Below are 21106 nucleotides of genomic sequence, written 5' to 3' on the forward strand. Positions count from 1 at the left end.
AGATAAGTAAATTGAAGTAAATTTCAGGAAATGATAATGACTAGTAGGAATCAGAAAAGGTTTCCTGTTTCCAGTGGTACAGAAGCTGAAATTGGAAGGTAGAGAGGGATTCAAAGGGGCAGGGATAAGGCAGGAAGGACATTTCAGGCATGGGGAAGCCTATGCAAAGGCACAGAGATGGTAGAAGGTACTTCCAAGTTAGGGGAAAATAATTGGAACTATTTGAACAAAATGAAGTGTTTAAAGATATGGAATAAAATGAAATAAGCATGGACAGGTAGACTGGATGTGGACTGTGAAAATGTCAAGCTGAGGAGTTTGCATAGGTGAGTGACATCCTTCGTACAGGTAAGTGACATAGCCAAGTTTGTGCTTTAGCAAGATTAATTTTGCACTTGTGTGAAGGTTGGATTGAAGAGGGAAGACAGTGGAAGCAGGGAGACCAGGAAGAATTCAAAGGAGAGGTATTAAGGCCCTAAACTAGTTGGTGGCCTATATAAGTAGACAGAAGGTGGCAGATGTTAGCTATCTTGTGGTGGTAGACCTGGCAACCAATTGGATAAGGAGGAATGAGAGAAGAGGGGAAAATAATGGTTCTGAGACTGGAATTTGAGTCACTGGCAAAATGGTGGCATCCTTAATAGAAACAGAGAAGTTTGGAGGAGACGAGGCTTAGTGGGGAAGATAATGAGCAATGTCTTGGACATGTTAAGTTTGAAACACCCATGGGATATGAAGATAGAAATGTCTCACAGTCAAAAGAGCTAGCACAGCAACAGTAGACTATCCCAGACTAACCTCAATTCTCTTTTGACAGAGTTACTAACCCAATAGGTCAGAAAAAGTGTTATAGAATCGGTGACCTACATCACAGTAAAATGTTTGATAATACATTGCATTTTAACCTTTTGGGCAAGTTGGAGAAAGGTGGTCTAAATGCATCCAGAACTTGCTGAATTCATTCAAAGGCTAGCCACTAATATTTTGATGTTAACTAGGCAGGAGATCTAGAGTGGAGTGCATAACATAGGTCTGATATTGTTGTTGTTCCTGTTGTGTTTAAATAAAGATTTGGCTAAACACATAGATAGCATCTTCACCAAATTCGCAGATAACAAAGATGGGAGAGATAGCTAACATACTCACTGACAGAGGTTAGATCCAATGACAGACTGGAACAATAAATGCAAAGTCTCATACTCGAGGTCAAAAACTTAATTTCACAAGATAATGGCAATGTGGTTAGAGAATTGTGTGAAAAAGATCTGGATGTTGGAGAAGATTTTAAGATCAATGTGAGTCACCACGGTGCTATGCCAGCCCAAAACTCCAAAGTGATTTTGGATTGCAATGGAGATGAGATGATCGCCTTCCCAGAATGAGCTATCTCTTTGACCTTGACACTGGCCAGACCACATCTGCATAGCATGATCAGTTATGAATATCACAGTTTAAGAAGGGTGTAGAGACTATTCCTGTGATCAAAGAGGGTAATCAAAATGATTGTGGGGGCAGCTGAGAAATGCAGTGGATAGAATATTGGGCCCTGGCATCAGGAAGTCACTTAACCCTGTTTGCCTTAGTTTCCTCACCTGTAAGATAACTGGAGAAGGAAATGGCAAACCACTCCAGTATCTTTGCCAAGAAAACCCCAAGTGGGGTCATGAAGAGCTAGACAGAACTGAACAACAACAACAAAAAAAAATGAAGAACCTCAAGTCCATGTGGATGTGTTGAAGGGATTGGGGACCTTTAACTTGGTGGTGACTCAGGGCACAGGATATTTTCTTTCAAGCATTTGAAGAGTTTGTTACATAGAATAATGATTAGATTTGTTTTATTTGGCCCAGAAGATAAAACTGGGAAGAACAGGTAGAAGTTGGAAAGAGACAAATTCAGGCTTGCTATTGGGAAAAATCTGCTAATTAGAGCTAGTTTAAAATGGGATGGGCTGGCTGGGGAGGTAGTGAGTTCCTAGTCATAGGTAATCAGGTATGTTCTAGGGGAAATTTGTGGAATGGTTGAATAAGATGGTCACTGTGTCTTCCAGCTCTGAAATTCTGTAATTCTGTGATTTTATGGAGCTCAGTAGAAATTAGGGCTGGATATTTCAATTCGGAAGTCTGGCTATTACCAATGTAAAGAATAGAGAGGGAGAAGAGATCAGCTTCCAGAAGATATCCTAAAGACTATAATAAGAAACAGTCTAAATGTATAGAAGGAAAACCAAGAGGAATAAACTTCAAAGAAGCTAAAAGAACAGAGTATGAAGGAGGAGTGAGTTTGAAATGAGCTTCAAAAATAGGAAAAGGGTCAAAAATTTAGCAATGAAGTGATCCTTGGTAACCCTGAATATCCAGATCTCAGTAGAATAGTGAGGAGAGAAGCCAGATTTCAAGGGCTTAAGGAATTGAGTGGGAGATGAAGAAATGGAAGAAATTAAAGTAGATTGCTTTTATTAGTTTGGTTATTTTAAAAAAAAGAGGGAAAAGCATAAGAAGATAGATTAGTGGAGGGAAAGAATCAAGTGAAGGGGTTTTTATGTATGGGAAAGAGCTGGGCATATTTGTAAGCAACAGGGGAGTTGGTAGATCAGGAGAGATTGAAGTTAGAGGTGCAGGGAAAGTCTCAAATAAGGTGGGATGGAATGGGATAAGGTTAAATAGCAGGTAGGCCACTGGCAAAGAGAAGGGTCACATCTTTATCAGGGACTGGAGCAATGAAGCAAAGAATGGGGAATGGTGTAGAGGGGATTTGGAGGATGGTGGAGAAGAGGAAATGAAGGCATTTAGAATAAATGGCTCAATTTTGCTTCTGTAAGTCTTCTCAGGACTTATAAAGCAATTATTTTCCCTTGAGAGACTTCATCATGGTTTTCCTCTGATTTTTCACATCTGTCCATGTAGTTTTCTCAGTTCCACAGATCCTTTCTATCAAAATCACTTCTTTTAAGAACTTTACTCCTTTGCTTACAGACCTCCCATACAGAAAACAGCCTCAACTACAATTCATCTTTATTGGGCCAGGTATCCATCCTAGTGGCCTCAAAAAGGACAAAGAATATTCCTCATCTAACAGAGTAGGTACCCTTTAATCTCCCCAACTCCATGAGACAATGCACTTACTAACTAACCATGGTTAAAAATGACTCAGATTGGTGTTTAAACTTCACCTGCAACCCCCTAGTTTCTTTGTGGTGAAAGCCCACCCACAGTTGAGAACCCTTTCCATTTCTATTCCGTAGCAGCAGTATTAGGGTAAGCCCTATACCTGATCTCAATAGGATACAGCTTTTTTTCCAATTAAACCTAAGGGTCAGAAACCATACTTCCACCTCAAAAAGCCTATACTTGCCACTCTCAGCATGGCTATTTTCACATGTTGTATTCCATCAGCTGCCTCTTAGTTATTATGGCACAGTGTGTGAAAACTGTGAGTTCTATCTAGAAGAGCTAACTGAATGTGCTAGAAAAATTTACTCATAACTTTCTTATGCTGGCGATCTAGCTCCACCAGGATGGTCAGTAATAACTCTGACATTGATTTATTTATTTAACCATTTATTCATTTATCATCTATCTAACTGTTTGTTTATTTATGGAATAAAACAAGCATTTCCATAACATAGTATAATTTAAAAAACTGATTGCACTTGAAACTGCAAATCTATTGTGTACAACTTGCTATTCCTTTTAAATATATAATAGTTATCATGTAAATTTCTTTCCCCCATCCCCACCCCTGCCCTAGAGATGGCTACCATTAGACACAAATAGGTATATATATACACACACACACATATATACATATATGTAAAATTAATCTATACAGACTTCTATTTATGATTTCTTTTTAGATAGCATCTTTCTTCATATGTCCTTTATAGTTTATTTGGGTACTTAAAATAGTTAAAATAACTTGTTCACTCTAGGTCATTCTTAAACCAATATTGCTATTACTGTATACAGAGTTCTCTTGGTTCTGCTCATTTCATCCTTCATTATTTCATGCAAGTCTTTCCATGTTTTGTCTAATATCATTGAGCACTTACCATGTCTTAGAGCACAGCCTCTCTGTCAGCCTCCTTTAGTGCCCACTGAGTTCACTGCTGAGTTCTAGTGGGAACCTTCTCTCTGTTCCATGGAGACCACTCTTTAAAGGTACCCAGAGAGGCCCTCAACACAGTGCACTTAATTGGAATATCTAAAAGCTGAGAGTTCCATTTTCTGCATTTGTATCACCTTCCCTGCCACATTCAACCATGATGAGGTTAGCCATGATGACAACTACTAACTCTGCCAAGTGTAATAATAGGCTACAAGTTTGGAATTGGAATGAACTGAGGCACTCATAGGTCATTCAACAATGAATAAAAGGAGGTTTACTTAGCCATAGCATGGAAAGGATGTGGTGTTTATGTTTGGGAGATACTGTCCTGCCTCCCACCTACCCACCTCTCCTTGTCATACAGACAGAAATGGGTCTGGTCAGCAAAGTTAAGTGGTGAGCTTTCACAGACCTCAGATATCTGCCAAGTTTGAAGGGCCCCTACTCTACCTGGCCAAGTCTTTTTTATGCCCTCAGGTGACCATGAAGCCACATAAGATGCTGAAAACTAGGTTAACCTTCATAATCAGAGGTCTTAAGAAAAGCCAGCCCACTCTAAATAACTGGTATATCTGGGCGAAGTTATTGCTTTTATCATACCCTCACTCTTCTTTGCCATTGTTTGACCAGAAAGATAGAAATGGTAATAATGATGAAGAGGGTGGATATATTTGTATGTGTGTATGTATATATATATATGTATATGCATGTATATATACAAATGTATACATATATGTGTAGATGTGCATGTATGCACATATATGTATTTATGTGTACATGTACATGTATATGGGACTGATTCCTTACCCTTGTGTCCTAAATTCACAAGCATGTGCCATAGGCTGAAGAAGATTGCAGAAGCACAATGATATGCATTTTCTTTGAACAGAACATTTATGATTATTTGTTGGAAAAGAGAATGCTCCTATGGGAGAAGGGGTCTTGTCTTCAATTGACTTGTGTGTCCCTGCTCCAGAAAAGTATAGATAATAGTTCCTAGTTAACCCTTGGACCCACATGACAAATAGGTCCTTATTCCAAAAGGCCAGCCAATGATTTGTGAACTTCTGTTGGCCATGATTGCTACCTTGCCTTGCTTCTCGTTATTTTACTTAACTATCTCTTTTATCTCTCTTGTTTTTTTTCTTCTAGATTGTCTTTTACTTCTGAATTTGAATTTCTAATCTTTTGTTCTCTCTTTTATTTCTCGGTGAAGCTTGCCATTGAAGGTTCAAGTTTTTCCATTTTGTCCATTATTTTTGCTGTGCGGAACAGAGATTCTGTTCTAATAATTCCCATTTCTCTTTTCAATCATTCAGGAACAGTACGTTGTGGTTCCATATTCTCCTCAAATTCCTCTCATCAAGCATTGAATGTTGGATTATTTTCCTGTTTTTTTTCTTGTTTCTATCTTTTTTTTTTTTTCCTGCAGTATTTATTCATAGCTGTCTGAATTCACTTACTAGATCTGGGGGGCATATTTCCTTTTGTTGTGACTGTTTTTCCTGCTGATTTATCTTTCTTTGGGGATTAAATATCAATGCATCTCAGCATCCTCCCACATTGGGCAATTCATGGTTCACCAACCTAGCTCTCTACCCCAACTAACTTTTGATTAGTCATAACTGGACCCTGGTAGATACTGTTCTCTGCCCTCAGGCTTGGTGGAGTGGTGCACAGCTCCCCACATGCAGTGTCCTATCCTAGTGACTTGTACCACTCCCTCTGTTACTTAATTTTCTGGCCCAGAATTGGAAGTTCAGTTTTCTCTGGCACTGACAGTTCAGAGCTTTGCAGTGTTGGTGCTTCTGGGTTTCAGCCCCCAGCAGGCTTTTGCCCCTGATAGTCTATGGCCAAGCTGTTTGTCAGGGCTCTAAGAAACTTTTGCAGCTTAGAACTGGGATCCTTATAGTCCTGGAAAGAGGGAAGGGGTCCTAGAGTATAGAGATGGGTTGTGAATTAAGCCTGTATTGTGTCCTTATATCTGCTAGTGGGGCCTCACTGCCTATAGAGAGGTGGAAGTGAGTGAGCCTAATTAGGGTCAGTGAGCATCAGTTCTTCTAGGGTTTTAACCTTTTTTGTGGATTCTTAGTGCCCTAGACCATGGAGACAGCAGAGGTTGCTTTATCTTTGGCACATACTTTCTGTATTGGAGTTTTGAGAGGTCATGAAGTTTGGAGGAAAAAATGTCTAGTTCACCATCTTGTTGTTCACATGACCCCAAAGTCCCTTACTCATCTTATCTGTCTTATCATATATTATAGACTTCTTCCTAACAAAACCCCTCCCATTTTTGGGGGGAGGGGGGTTAGGCAATGGGGTTAAGTGACTTGCCCAGGGTCACACAGCTACTAAGTGTTATGTGTCTGAGGTCGTATTTGAACTCAGGTCCTCCTGAATCCAGGGCCAGTGCTCTATCCACTGTGCCACCTAGCTACCCCCCAGAACCCCTCTCTTCAAAGAATATGAGGTATTTAAAGTTGAAAAGGACCTGTAGTGATCACTCTAATCCAATTCTTCATTTCATGGATTAGTAAACTGAAACTCATACAGGTTAAATGACTTATTCAAGGTGAAACAGCTTCTGTCAGAATACTCATGCCCTTGACTCTCAGCCCTGTATCTTTTTAATCCCACAAAGCTGCAAGGTCTATATCATCATATGTGCCTGAAAAATATTTCTTAAAAAAGCTTTCAAAATCTTAAAACAGACAAACTTTGCATGGAAAGAAAGCTCCTTGGGAAGGCAAAATCAGCTTCACTGGGGAGCTGATTAGGCTGTGCCTTACCCAGACACTGCCCTTCCCACCCCTAATAAATCTACCACATTCTCTCCTAGTCAGAGTTGGTGGGGCTTGCATCCTCCTCAGTCACAGGAGAATGCTCAGGGCAGTGTGTCCTCTAGCCTCCAAAGCTGCTTCTGTTGAAAGTTCAGTGTAGGAGGAAAGAGTTCCCCTGCTCTGCATCAAATGGTCTCTTTAGCGAAGACTACTTCCTGGGAGGCTGCTGCTCAGGGAGCTGCCCACCCCAGGGTGCTCTGGACTGTGTTGTTTCTTCTTCTTTCTTTCTTCTTCCTTTTCTGCTCAGGATCTTTCTTTTTCTTGTGATCTGAATCAGACAGAGTTTCTGGAGGGATAGGATCCCGAGTGCGAAAGTTGAAATTGAGGGTAGATCATTGAAACTTAGTCTCCCTCTCCCCAACTTCCATCTCTTTAAATTAATACTTGGACGTCTTTGGATCTCAGTTTTCTGAGGAGTATCACTTTTATAAGTGACAAAAAAGAAATTTGATTCCTTCAAAGATGGTGTAAGGAGTGTGGGGTAGGGGGTAGGGAGGAGGACACCTACTACATGCTAAGCACTTTACAAATATCATCTCATTTGAGAATCAAAGAGTAAAGAGATCAATTTACCTGTTCTTCTTATTTCCCTCTCCCTCTGTTTCCCTCTTTCTCCTTTTCTAGGGAAACTCAGAGCAATCAGCTCCAGCAAAGGCAACAATTCCTTCCCAAGGCTAAAGATCACCCCCTCCCAAGATCTCAGGCCTTCAGACCCATGTACATATTGGCAAGGGAGTTGAAATTAAGATAAGAGAAGCAGGATTGTATGTGTTCCTAGACCCATGTGTCTGTATGACAAACTTGGTAATTCACTTTAAATTCCCCTTCTTTCTGTTCCATTGATTTCTCTGTAAATATTTAAAGTCTTGTTTAAAAGTGTGTTGGAGGAAGGAGGCATAAGTGTGTGTGTGTGTGTGTGTGTGTGTGTGTGTGTGTGTGTGTGTGTTTGTGTGTGTTTTCTTTTCTATCTGCAGCCAGCTAAAGAAAACCAGACCAGGTTCTCCCTGAGGCAGGACACATTTGCACTGGGAGAAATTCAAACATAGCTAAACAGTGACACCCAGCCCAGGACAAGGTGTAAATCACGCTATTGAGAAAATCACTGTGGCCCAGGATTGTAGGACCTAGATTCAGGACTAGTAGAGGAGGTGAAAAGGTATAAGCAGAAGCAAAGTGAACTTGGGAAAGAAGATTTTTGTTCCCCTTCCCCCAAATCTGGAGGCCACAAATTGCACATTGCATCTCCTTTGAAGAACAGTGAAAATAAGTTTTCTTTTTTGAGGTTTTTGGTGTATTTTCTATTTTGGTAGGGCCAGGATAAGCCTGCTAGTTTTCATTGCCATTGCTGTACTCAGTGAAGTCCCTCTCTAGTCCAATTTCTTCATTCAACAAATATTCATTATCTTCCAAATGTGTGCAAAGCACTTCAGATGCAGAGACATAAAACACAGTCCTTGTTCTCAAGAAATTTTCAAAATTATGGTGGATGGGGGGGTGGGGAGAGACATGAAATACACAAATATCTGTGGTACGAGAAAGAGTGAGCTGAATACAGAAGAGGGATCCAAACAAAGTTCACTAGACTGCTTTACCAAATGGGGAATGGGAGGGTGGGGGACACAGAGGGGAGGGATCTGAGAAGAGTTTCATGAAGGATCTGGCATCTTGGTCTGATCTCGACAAAAATCTCAATCAATAGAGATAAGGAATGGGGAGAAACTTTAAGTCAGAACGAAGAGTGTTAATAGAGACTCAGAAACAGAAGAGGCAGAGAAAGAAGCCAGAGAGCTATTCAGTTTGGCCAAAATGTAGGCTATGGGAAAGGCAGTTGTAGTGTATGGTAAGGTAAAAAAAGTAAGTGGAGGCCCCTTGTTGGCAATATCAAGTTTATACTATGTTTGGTAGACAATTCAATTCAATAAGCATTTGTATTCAGGAAGACCTGTGTTCAATTCTGCCTCATATGCTCTATGATCCTGGCCAAGTCACTTATACTCTGAATGCCTCATTTTCCTCATTTGTAAAATGAAGATAATAACAGCACGTACCTCCCACAGGTTATGGTGTGGATAAAATGAGATAGTATCTGCAGAGTGCTTCCCAAACCTTTAAAGTGTTATCTAAATGCTAGCTATTAGCTATTATTTATTAAGTACCTACCTACTATGTACCAGGCACTATGCTGGAGATAACAAAGGTAAAAACAGCTGTAAGTTTAGGAAACTGGAGGGTTTTTGTTTCTGTTATGTTTTGTTTTAATAAAGAAGTGAAATGTATACTCACTTTAGAGAACCTCTCTCACAGAAACGTTGATTACTAGTACCGTTCTTTTATGAGAGCAGGGAATAGACTCTTGGAAAAGGATAGCTGACTTTTGAAAGACTGAGATTAAGTAGCTGAATAAACTGTTGGTTATCTCTGAGTCTGAGGAAGAACCAAAAGAGATGTCAACATTTTTAGTAATTTATAAAGAAATATCAGAAAATAACGCTTTGATTGCCTGAGAATTTGACATGAGTGATTAATATTTTCCCAAATATGGAGCTCTGTTTTTATTTCTGTAAACAGTAATTTGTAGTTGTATTTATATGGTTCTTGTGTATATCTTTGAATGTAGTCTCCCAAGTACCTTATACATTCTCTTGTAATTGAATATGAAATATATCTCTTCTTTCTTTTGTATTATATAGAAATGCAGATGATTTTTGTAGATTTATTTTATACTCTTCAAGTTTGCTAAAGTTGTTAATAGTTTCCATGAATTTTAGTTGAATCTTTAAGAATCTTTAAGCACATAATATCATCCACAAAAAGTGGTATTTTTGGCCCTTCTTTACCTATAGTTATTCCCCAAATTTATTTTTCTTCTCTTATTTCTGCAGTAAGCATTTCTATTGCTAGGTCAAATAGAAGGGGTGACAATGAACACTCCTGTTTCACTCTTGAAGTTTTAGGAAAGGAATCTATTTTATCTCCTTTACAAATAACAGTAGTTGGGGTAGCTAGGTGGCACAGTGGATAGAGCACCGGCCCTGAAGTCAGGAGGACCTGAGTTCAAAACTGGCGTCTGACCAAACACTTGACACTAGCTGTGTGACCCTGGGCAAGTTACTTAACCCCAATTGCCAAAAAAAAAATAACAATAGTTCTTGGTTTTAGAGATGTACTATTTATCATTTTAAGGAAAGGTTATTTTATTCCCATGTTTTATTTGTTTGTTTTTACAGAAATGAGTGTTGTATTTTCTCAAAAGTTTTTTTCTGCTTTACTTGATATAATCATATTATTTTTGTTGATTAAGTCATTAAATATGGCTAAATAAGTTTGTAGTTTTCTTATTATTAAACCAACCCAACATTTCTGGCATAAATCCAACCTGGTCATAACTTGTAATCTTCGTGATGTCTTGTTTTAGCCTCTTTGCTAATATTTTGCCTAAAAGTTTTATATCCATATTATTTAGGGATATTGGCTTTTACTTTTCTTTTTCTGTTTTGATTCTACCTGGTTTATGTATCAAGGCCATATCTGGGTCATAAAAAGAATTTGGTAGAATCCCTTTTTTTAGGTATTTAATTTTGTCTTTTGAAATTGAATTGTTTAAATTCTTTATTTCTTGTTCAATTAATTTGGCCAGCTTACATTTTTGTAAACATTCCTTTATTTCATTTAAGTTGTTAGTATTACAGGCATGTATTTGTTTTTGTTTTTGTTTTTGTTTTTGTTTTTTATTTTTAGGCAGTTGGGGTTAAGTGACTTGCCCAGGGTCACATAGCTAGTAAATGTCAAGTGTTTGGTCTTATGCCGGATTTGAACTCAGGTCTTCCTGACTTCAGGGTCAGTGATCTATCCACTGCGCCACCTAGCTGCCCCATACAGGCATATATTTGGGGAAAAATTTCTAATAATGGTCTTTATTTCTTTTTCATTCATCATGAATTCTCCTTTTCCATTTTTATATTAATTGCTCATGGATAGGATGAGCCAATGTAATAAAAATGGCAATAATCCCTAGATTGAGTTATTCAATGACATAGAAAACTACCAAAGAATTACTTTTTAGAGCTAGAAAAAAATAATAAAATTTACATGGAAGAATAAGAGTTCAAGAATCTCAAGAGAAATAATGAAATGAAATGGAAAGAAGTGGGTCTGACAGATCTCAAGCTATACTACAAAGCAGTTATGATTAAAACAATTTGGTACTGGTTAAGAAATGGATCAGTGGGACAAAATATGTATTTAGTATACCAAAGCAAATGTATCTGGTAAAAATGAAGACCTCTCCTATTGAGATAAGGATTCATTATTTGACAAAAACTGTTGGGAAAATTGGATATTAGTATGGAAGAAATTAGATTTAAACCAACACCTCATCCTTTATATAAAAATAAGTTCCAATTGAGCATGTGACCTAGATATAAAAGGTTATATCATAAACAAATTAGAGGAAAAATGGGGGAAAAATTACCTATCACATCTATGGATAGGAGAAAAGTTCATGACCAAGTAAAGAATGGAGAAGAATAAGGTGATAAAATGAATATTTTTTTTATTATATAAAATTCAAAAAGTTTTTGCACAAATATTAAAAATCTAAGATTAAATGGGAAACAAATAACTGGGGAAAAATTCTCTGCAGCAAGTTTCTTTGATACAGGTCTCACTCCCAAGACATATAAAGAATTAATTCAAATTTATAGGAATAAGAACCATTTCCCAAGTAATAAATGGTTTAAAAAGTGAAAACAAGCAGTTCTCAAGAAAACTGGGGGTGGTGATGGAGGAAAATTGGCATGGGAGAATTAATAAAGTCAAGTAGCAGGCTGAAGGATGGTGACTTGGTATTCTTCTGCCAAGCAGCACTAGGTGGGGGTGTTGCTGTCCCCTTGCAACATAAACTGGTACCTTCATTTGTACAGTGCTTGCTAGGAGGGTCAGAACAAAGTCTCTTACACATGGAAGCTTCTGTATGATTTTTTTCTTCACTTTTACTCCTTTTCTACTTTAAAAGAAAAAAAAATTCTCCCATGTATATTTTCTTTCCTTTATTAAAGCACGGTATTAACTTAGAATTATAGATGCTAAGTTCTTGAGACTGCTGCTGATTAATGTATTGATCTACATTGTGAAAAAGATAGTATTTGTGGGTATGGTGCTAATTTAATGAATAGTCTTACTTAGGGGTGGGGAACTTTTGGCCTCAAGGCCACATGTGGCCCTCTAGGTCCTCAAGTGTGGCCCTTTCACTGAATCCAAACTTCACAGAACAAATCCTTTTATTTCTGTTCTGTGAAGTTTGGATTCAGTCAAAGGACCGCACTCGAGGACTTATAAGGCCACATGTGGCATCAAGGCTGCAGGTTCCACACTCCTGAACCTGTTTCTTCAAGTTGTTACTATCTATATGTTGCATGCATACTGCTCAAGTTGGCATTATTGGTTTGCTAACTACGATTTTCATATCATAATTCTTTGAAAAATGAACTCTGACATGTTTGAAATGCATTGTTGAGGTTTGGGCATACAGACAGAAAGATCTCAATCTTAGCAGTAGATCATGAATGTAACACCAACAACATTTATATAGATCTTTAAGATTTTCAAAGTACTTTACAATTGTTATCTCATTTGATCCTCACAATCCCTTACTATAGGTGCATAATTATCCTCATTTTACAGATTAGAAAACTGAGGTATAGAAAGGTTAAGTGATTTGTCTAGGGTCACACAGCTGGTAAGTGTTTAAGGCTATATTTGAACTCAGGTCTTCTTGACTTCAGGTCCAGCACTATCCCAATGTGCCAACTAGCAGAAAGCAAAACTAAAGCAGTAACAATCAGGAAACATTATAATATCCTATTTGTTCAATATTTTGTCAAATGCTGACCTGGTTCATCACTCAAAAATGCCTGCTGGTGACAGTAGGAAATAATATCCAGAGCCCCTCAAAGAAGGAATTGATATTTTTAGAGGATTTTTAAAAATTATTATTCTTTTATTTTAAACATTCTTTGCTTTTTAAATTTTAAGTTCTAAATTCCCTCTCCCACTTGTCCCCCACCCACTGAAAAGACAAGCAAAACAATATCAATTATACATGTGAAATCATATAAGACAGATTTCCATATTAGCCATATAAAAATAAATAAAGTGAGAACATTATACCTCGGTTTGCACACAGAGTTCAGCAATCCTTTCTCTAGAGGTGGATAACATTTTTCATCATGAGTCTTTCGGAGTTGTCTTGATCACTGTATTGATCAGAGTAGTCAAGTCTCTTACAGTTGATCGTCATTACAATTTTGCTGTTACTGTACACAGTGATCTCTGGGTTCTTCTCATTTCACTTCACATCAGTTCATCTAGGTCTTGCCAAGTTTTTCTGAAACTATCACCCTTGTCATTTCTTGTATTACAATAGTACTCACATTCATATGCCACAATTTGCTCAGCCATTCCTCAATTGATAAGCATCCTTTTGATTTCCAATTCTTTGCCACCAAGAAAAGAACAGTTATAAATATCTTTGTACAAGTATGTTCTTTTCTTTTTTGTTTGATCTTTTTGGGATGCTGATGTAATATTGTTGGGTGAAAGCGTATACATAGTTTTATAACCCTTGAGGTATAGGTCCAAATTGTTTCAGAATGGTTGGACCAGTTCACAACTTCACCAACAGTGCATTATTGTCCCAATTTTTCTACATCTCCTCCAGCATTTGTGATGTTTCTTTTCTATCATCTTAGCCAACCTCATAGGTGTGAAGCAGTATCTCAGAGTTGTTTTAATTTGTACTTCTCTAATTAGTAATGATTCAGAGTATGTTTTTCCATGTGACTCTTGATAGCTTTGATTTCTTCTGAAAACTGCTTGTTCATCATTTGACCATTTATCAACTAGGGAATGGCTCTTATTTTTAGAAATTTGCTTCAGTTCCCTATATATTTTAGAAATGAGGCTTTTATCAGAAAAAATAATACTGGAAATTTTTCCCCAGTTTCCCACTTCCCTTTTAGTTTTGGTTGCATTTGCTTTGTTTGTGCAAAAGCTTTCTAATTTCATGTAATCAAAATCAACTATTTTATTTTCCAAGTTCCTATCTATCCCTTGTTTGGTCAAAAACTCTTCCCTTACTCATAGGTATATTTTTTCATGCTCCCTAAACTTATTTATAATATCATCCTTCATGTCTAAATCATTTATCCATTTTGACCTTCTCTTGATATATGGTGTGAGATGTTAGTCTATGCCCAGTTTCTGCCATAATGCTTCCCAATTTTCCCAGCAATTTTTATATACTCAGCACCTGTTACAACTAGAGTAACAGTATGGTACAAACCTACAGGCTACAATGGAATATTTTAGGCTTAGCCATTTTGATACAAAGGCAAACTGCTGTATAAGATTTTTATGGTATTGGATAATGATAGAAAAAGGACTAGCAAAACTTGAGAGATAAAAGTCATGTGTAGAATGACCTGAGTGGAAAGAGAGTTAAAAGGATGGACTTAACTAAAAGTATAACTAGCAAATCTCACATAAGAGAATAACCACTGACATCTATGCTGTTGCTACAAAAAGCCACCATATTTGACCAATGGGCTGAGAGTATATGGAGTAATCCACCTCAAGTAATCTTACCTCCAACTAACTCCAAAATACCTTCTCTCATAAGGATTAGAGAAGCACAGAATGAGAGTTACAAATAGATTTGGAGAACAAAGCTTAAGGAGAACCTGCTAAAAGATGAACCATTTCGGAAAGACCAAGGTGATGCTCATAGAACAGGAGGGAAAAAAAGATGGTATGACGCCAGGGTTTTTTATTAAGAAATGAAGTCAGTTGACAAAATTTTGCTGGGTAACTGGCCTTCTGAGAACTTTGGAGAGACTTGAAAGAAAATAGCATAGAAATGACAACCAGATGGAAAAGATAGAGTATGAGATACCTCGGCTAATGAAGAAATCAGAAAGTGATATAGGCACTTACACAAAACCAAAATGTTCATTTTTGTATATCTAAAGAAATAGCAAAACACCAAAAGAAACTATCATTTTAATAAGAAAGAACTATTAAAATGCTAAAAAAAAAAAAAGCCACATTGAAACAATAGATCTATCACGGTAAAGTCCAGTCATTTCTGAGGTAGCATTGAGAACCCCTGGAAAATAGATACTTTTAAGAAAAGAAGATTTTGAGAATGGCAGCCCAACATGTCTGCATTTGATTGAAGATGACTCTCATTCAAACAAGGGTGAATGAACTCCTGCCTAGAACTGTAGCCACAGAGACCCAATGATAATCAGCTTACACTATAAAATAATCTAAGCTTTAGGAATGCAGAACTACTGACTGATATAAGGAAGAAAATAATCAGCCTATACAATCAATCAACTTAGGTACTAATGTAGAAAAGTCAGTAGGTCACAAAAGAACTAGAATCATCCAACCTGTGACTCTGCTAACATATGATCCTACAGAAGAAACAGGAGAAATGGTTATCCATGAAGCCAAACATAGTTCATTTGTCAACCACACACATAATGTTGCTTTGTAATTGATACTTAAATAATTATATGTAGTAACTTTCCTTATACAATGCAGTATTGCTATTTTATTGTGATACATACATACAGATATACATGCATAAATGCATACATATATGCTTATTTGAAGTATATATGCAGTGTTTTATACATGTATATACACTCACGGTGTGGGATCCCTCGAGGATGGCTGATTCTTAGGGTTCTGGGGGCAACTTTGCTTCTCATATTCTGCTTCTCATACTACAATTCTTGAGCCCACATATATGAGCTCTTCATTAACAATCAGCCAGTTGACTCAATTAGCTTTTACAAAAAGATAACATAGAAAGAACAATCAATATAAAACACCTCCTCTTCATCACCCTTAAAAATAAAACCAAAAACCTGGCTCATACTTTTGCACAAGTTCATGTGACATCCATGGAGAAAGAAATCTTGAACTCAAAGAGCAATGTTAGTGAGAAAGATATGTAGAGAACATGTGGCAAAGAGGTACCTTTCAACTCCTAGCCATGGAAGTCCTTTTTTCTCTTCATGGAATCTTTACAGTTTTCCTTAGCTGTAGCTCTCTGCTGGGCTATAGGGGTATGTATCTTTCTGGAGTCCATAGTCAGCATTTTTCTCCACCACAGAGAGTCACGCACCTTGAAGCCATCCATCTTCGGGGTTACTCTCTACTCCAAATGAAGATGATTCCTCTGTCTTAGCTGCTATTATGCCAGTAGATTAAGACTATTACAGCTGCAAACATCTAGGGCTTTTGAATTTTACAAGGTTGAAATCTGAACACCTCCATCTTGGGATATTTGGTTACCTAAGATCAGGAAGTCGAAATACAAAGAGACAGAGGTGCATGGACACACGTGCATGTGCACACATGCGCAAGTGGAAACACACACACACACACACACACACACATATTCCTCTGGGGAGGTATTAGTCTTTTTTAATTGGTCATTACAAAAGAAAAGAGCAATTTGGTGTGTTCTGACTCTACAACCTCTGAATAATGAATTCTTCTAGATCAGCAGCCAGTTAGAACACTCCTCATCATCACACAGCACAAGCCCCTCTATCACACAAGATCAGAGGTCCTTTAAGTTCCATGTGGTGCACTAGGACAAGACAAGGAATATCTGCACATTGTCTTTATAACTCATGAGGAATTGTGAGGCTAAGTATGCCCCATGTCTGTTGTGTTCACATTCATTAATATCACTATTGCTATTGTTTCATTTTTCCTTGCTTTTTAGAAGCACTTAGATGATGCAGTGACTAGAACTCTGGACCTGGAGTCAGGACGACTTGAGTTCAAATCCAGCTTCAGACACTGTGTAACTCTCAACAAGTCATTTAACACAAGTTCTTTCTGCCTCAGTTTCATCAACCACAAAACTAGTATAATAATAGCACCTACCTCCCAGGATTTTTGTAAGGATCAAATGAGACAAAATTTGTAAACTTGGCACACAGCTTGATACTTATTAGGCACTTAATAAATGCTGTTTTCCCCTTCCCTTTGCTATTTATGATTATTTGATTATTGATTTTTCTCTTCTGGATATGTACCACTATTGTGATATGTACATATATTACGTCTCATATCAAGTTTAGTTATAAGGATATTGAAACAGCCTGACAAATAGTAATTTGCATTGAGATATGTCTACTGCATATAATATTAATGTAGATTTGATATACTCCAAGTGACTTTTAGAGGCTGAAGAATTTTGACCACAGGAGAAAAAAAAACTGCAGTTTAAATAGCTCCACTTAAAGAAGTCTTTGATTATCTTTAAGAGAGAAGGAAATTAGAACCTTGGGGAGGGACAGTTACCTAACATGCTTTGAGAGACTGTAACTAAATTAACTATTATCTTTGAAAGAGTCTATGAGGATTGAGAAAGTTGCTGAATTTTTAATAATTTATGAGGATGTATTAGAACATTGCCTTTGATGGCCTTTGAAGATGATGTGAGAGAATTAGTAAGACAATAAATGAAACAAGTAGCAAGCTGAAAAGGGAGGGTGATTTGGTATATTTGTCCATGAGAGTACCTGAAAGTGTTGCTTTTTTATTTTTAAGTTTTTATGTGCCTACTATGTGTCAGGCATGGTATTAAGTAATGTAGAGATAGTATCTCACTTGACACTCAGAACAACCTTGCAAGGTAGGTTCTATTATGATACTCATTTTATAGTTGAGAAAACTGAGACAAAGAGTGGATGCATGACTTGCCCAGGGTTGCACAGCTAGTCTGGGTCATGGATTTCAACTCATGTATTTCTGACTCTGGGCCAATCACTCTATCCATTGTGTCATCTACCTTCTCTCACCTTCTAATACATTCTCACATCCATTGGATTGCTACTGCTGGATGATATGAGATCTATTATAGATGTAAGTAGAGGCATGAAATGGAAAGAGTACTGGCACAGTGGTGTGAAGGATGGATTGGAATGAGGCTAAATTAGAAGGAGGAAAATTTGTTAAGAGGATGGTGCAATAAATTATAAAGAAATTAATTTGGTTTGCAGGGAGAATGGAAAGAACAGGAAGAGTGGGAGGTGGAATCCAAGGGATCTGGTACTTGGTTGACTGTAGTAAGAAAGGGAAAAAGGAAAGATAACCGAGACTGGATTTGTCTTGAAGATACTTTCATGGAAACTACAGATAAGCTTATATCCCAATCTTCTTATTCAATTATAAAAAGCCATTATTTATGTTGGTGAATTACGCTCTGGAAATACCACTGATCAATTAGTTCCCTGGTCAGTATGATGAAGCTACTCTTGAGAGTTGAGAGAAATGATTATTAATAACCGATAATTTGGAGAGACCCAGAGTTCTCCTCTTCTTCTAAACTTCTGATTTTAAAAAGTTAAAAGTTCAGTCTCTTGAAGGACATTGCTGGTAATGAGATTGGATTAACTTTCTTGTTCAAAACCCCACCCTAGTGGAAGCTTTTGTGTTCTGCTCAGCTTTGGGTGGGATATGCATTCTTTGAATAGATAACCCATAGCTCACCTTCCTCCGTGTTATCCAATCAGGGTTGATTGCCACCCCTCTTTGAAGGGAATAGGAACTGTGAGCCCACCTATATGCTTGTCTTTGGACTAAGAGAGAGGCTGAATGACCATCCTTTTATTAATAACTGCTGGCCTCATTAATCCACTGATTAAATTACTCAGAAACTTTATCTCTTCAACCTTTTTAATTGTCACCGAGTCCATGAAGAGGTGAGGCATGGGGTTGTTGCTGGACCTATTTGAAACTATTGTGATGCTTATCTTGACAAAGAGGAGATTGGAGTGACATTTCTTTGTGTGCTCATGGCTCAAAATGGCAAGATACGCTGAAGCAAATAAGAAATACTTTACCTGCTGGAAATACTTTAGTGCGATTGGCGCCAACCATTAAAATAATCAAAAATTAAATGCATATGAAATGGATGGAAAACATAAATGCTTTTTTTTATCATGAACTAGTACTATATCATAACCAAACTGAAAATATCCTACCAGTTATAGGCAAGGGCTTAATACAGCTTTTTGCCAATGGTACCGTTAACAACAAGTCATCTACCAATTTGCTGCAGGCCAATGCAGGACACTTGTAAAAACAAAACAAAACAAAACAAAACACCTATCAATGTCATTCTGAGCCCAGTTTGGATGAAAATTTAATTAGCTGAAAACAAGAAGACATTATAATCTGAAGAAGGAAAAAAATGAAGAACTTGAGATCATCAGAAATTTTAACTTAATGCAAAATCTAGAAATTCTACACAAAAATGAAGCTGGTTGCTAAATTATACTTATTTCAACCAATTTTGAAGAGGAGACGAGTATACTCATCTTAAGGACCTTAAGTATGGCCTTTTGACTGAATCCAAATTTTTTTTTTTCTGTACTGACTTAGAAGGCTTGAAGGGCGCAGGTTCCCCATCCTTTGGAGAAACTGTTCAGTGATGGTTTGACAGTATTTAAAGATACCATTTTCCTGTCAGTGTTGGAAAGGAGCTGAAGAAGAAAGAAAGAAGATGGAGAGGTCATTTTTCTTAATGGAATTATTTTTAACCTTTATCTTATCAAGAGGATTAAGAGAATTTTCACAAAGAATCTTTATTTGTCATTCCAAATTAACTAAATGGGGTCACAGTTCTCTGAAGAGAAGAGAAGGCATCTGCCATTCCCTTGAGGATTTGAAAAGAGTGGTTGTGATTGTTCTTATAGCTAAAATGTAAATAATTATTGGGCTCTGTTTTGCTTTATATTTCATTCTTAGCTAATTATATATTCATTAGAATTTAATCCTGTGAGATAAAGGTATAGATAGGTGTAAGTGCTATTTTGAAAAGAGATTTATCTAGTTTATTTATTAAATAAATAATATTTGATGAACTGGTTTTTGTTCTGAGCTTAGTTTATTGAGAAACATGTTGAAATATTTTTAGTTAACAAGGAAATATACAAACGTATCTCTGTATTACCTTAGAGTTTGGGATGACAAAATTAACTATAAGAATGAGTCAAGTAGTAGGATAAGGGTGACCTAAGTGTGTCCCCTGTAACCCTCTTACACATAGGGGTCATTCTCTTATGTGTATACCCTACACTAATAAATCACTTCGCCAGTTTCCTTTCAGGTGCAAGCCTGATCCCAGTCTTCTTATCAGATGCCATCATATATATATTGCCAAAAAGATGAAAGCATCAGCTACTCCAACTGTAACCCAAGTCCCAAAGCCCATTGGAATGGGATTCTTTCCTCATTGGTGGAAATCAATGCTCTGCATTTGTAGTAGGGGTGGGGCAGAGTTGGCAAGCTGAGATGAGTCTTTCCAGATCTCTTAGAGTCTCTTGAATCTCTTTGGACTCTGTAGTTGCCTCTGGTGCTTCTGACTTCCAACTTGGAGAGAGAAGAAGAAAGATGCCAACTGCACTTCAGGTTGCTGAAGGAAAAAACAAAAACTCTGGGAAGAGAGGAGGTGGCAGTCTCCATCATGTCCTTATTGCAGATTGCTGCATTAAAGCCTTTACAGAACTTTCTCTTGGGTGAGATCTAGGACTCTCTCTCAGTTAAGCTGAGTTATCTCACTCCCAATGGGAGAGCTCCTTCATTCTGTATTGTTTGATGTATACTTTCTTGGATTTCCATTTTTGCTATTGACTTGGATAAATGGGGTTTTTTGTAACTTGCTATATATGTTCATTGTGGAACTGACAATTGGTATGTGTGTGGGTAGGGAGGGATCCAACCTTTAGATATAAAGCTTGGGGTCCTCCATTCCCCATAAGGAAATCATGATTAGAATTTTAGCTTGAACCAGCAAATGCTGTCCCCTAGATTAACAGTATTTAAGACAGTAGATAAAATGTAATTTGAGCCCAGTACCCTGCCTCTCTCTGAAGAGAGCAGAAGAGTCAATCTTCTCATCTCAGCTTCCTACTTTCTCATCCCAATTCCCTACTTTCCTTCTTGGCAGAAATTAAAGTCTCCCTTGGAAAAGAGCAGGAGGAGAAGAGACTAGAGATGTATATTCTACTTCCCTTTGAGCTACACAATGACACCTTCATGCTAGATGTGGGGGAACAACCTTCGCT

The sequence above is a fragment of the Vombatus ursinus genome, unplaced genomic scaffold, assembly GCF_900497805.2.
Source record: "Vombatus ursinus unplaced genomic scaffold, bare-nosed wombat genome assembly UNPS02010461.1, whole genome shotgun sequence".
Lineage (NCBI taxonomy): Eukaryota > Metazoa > Chordata > Mammalia > Diprotodontia > Vombatidae > Vombatus > Vombatus ursinus.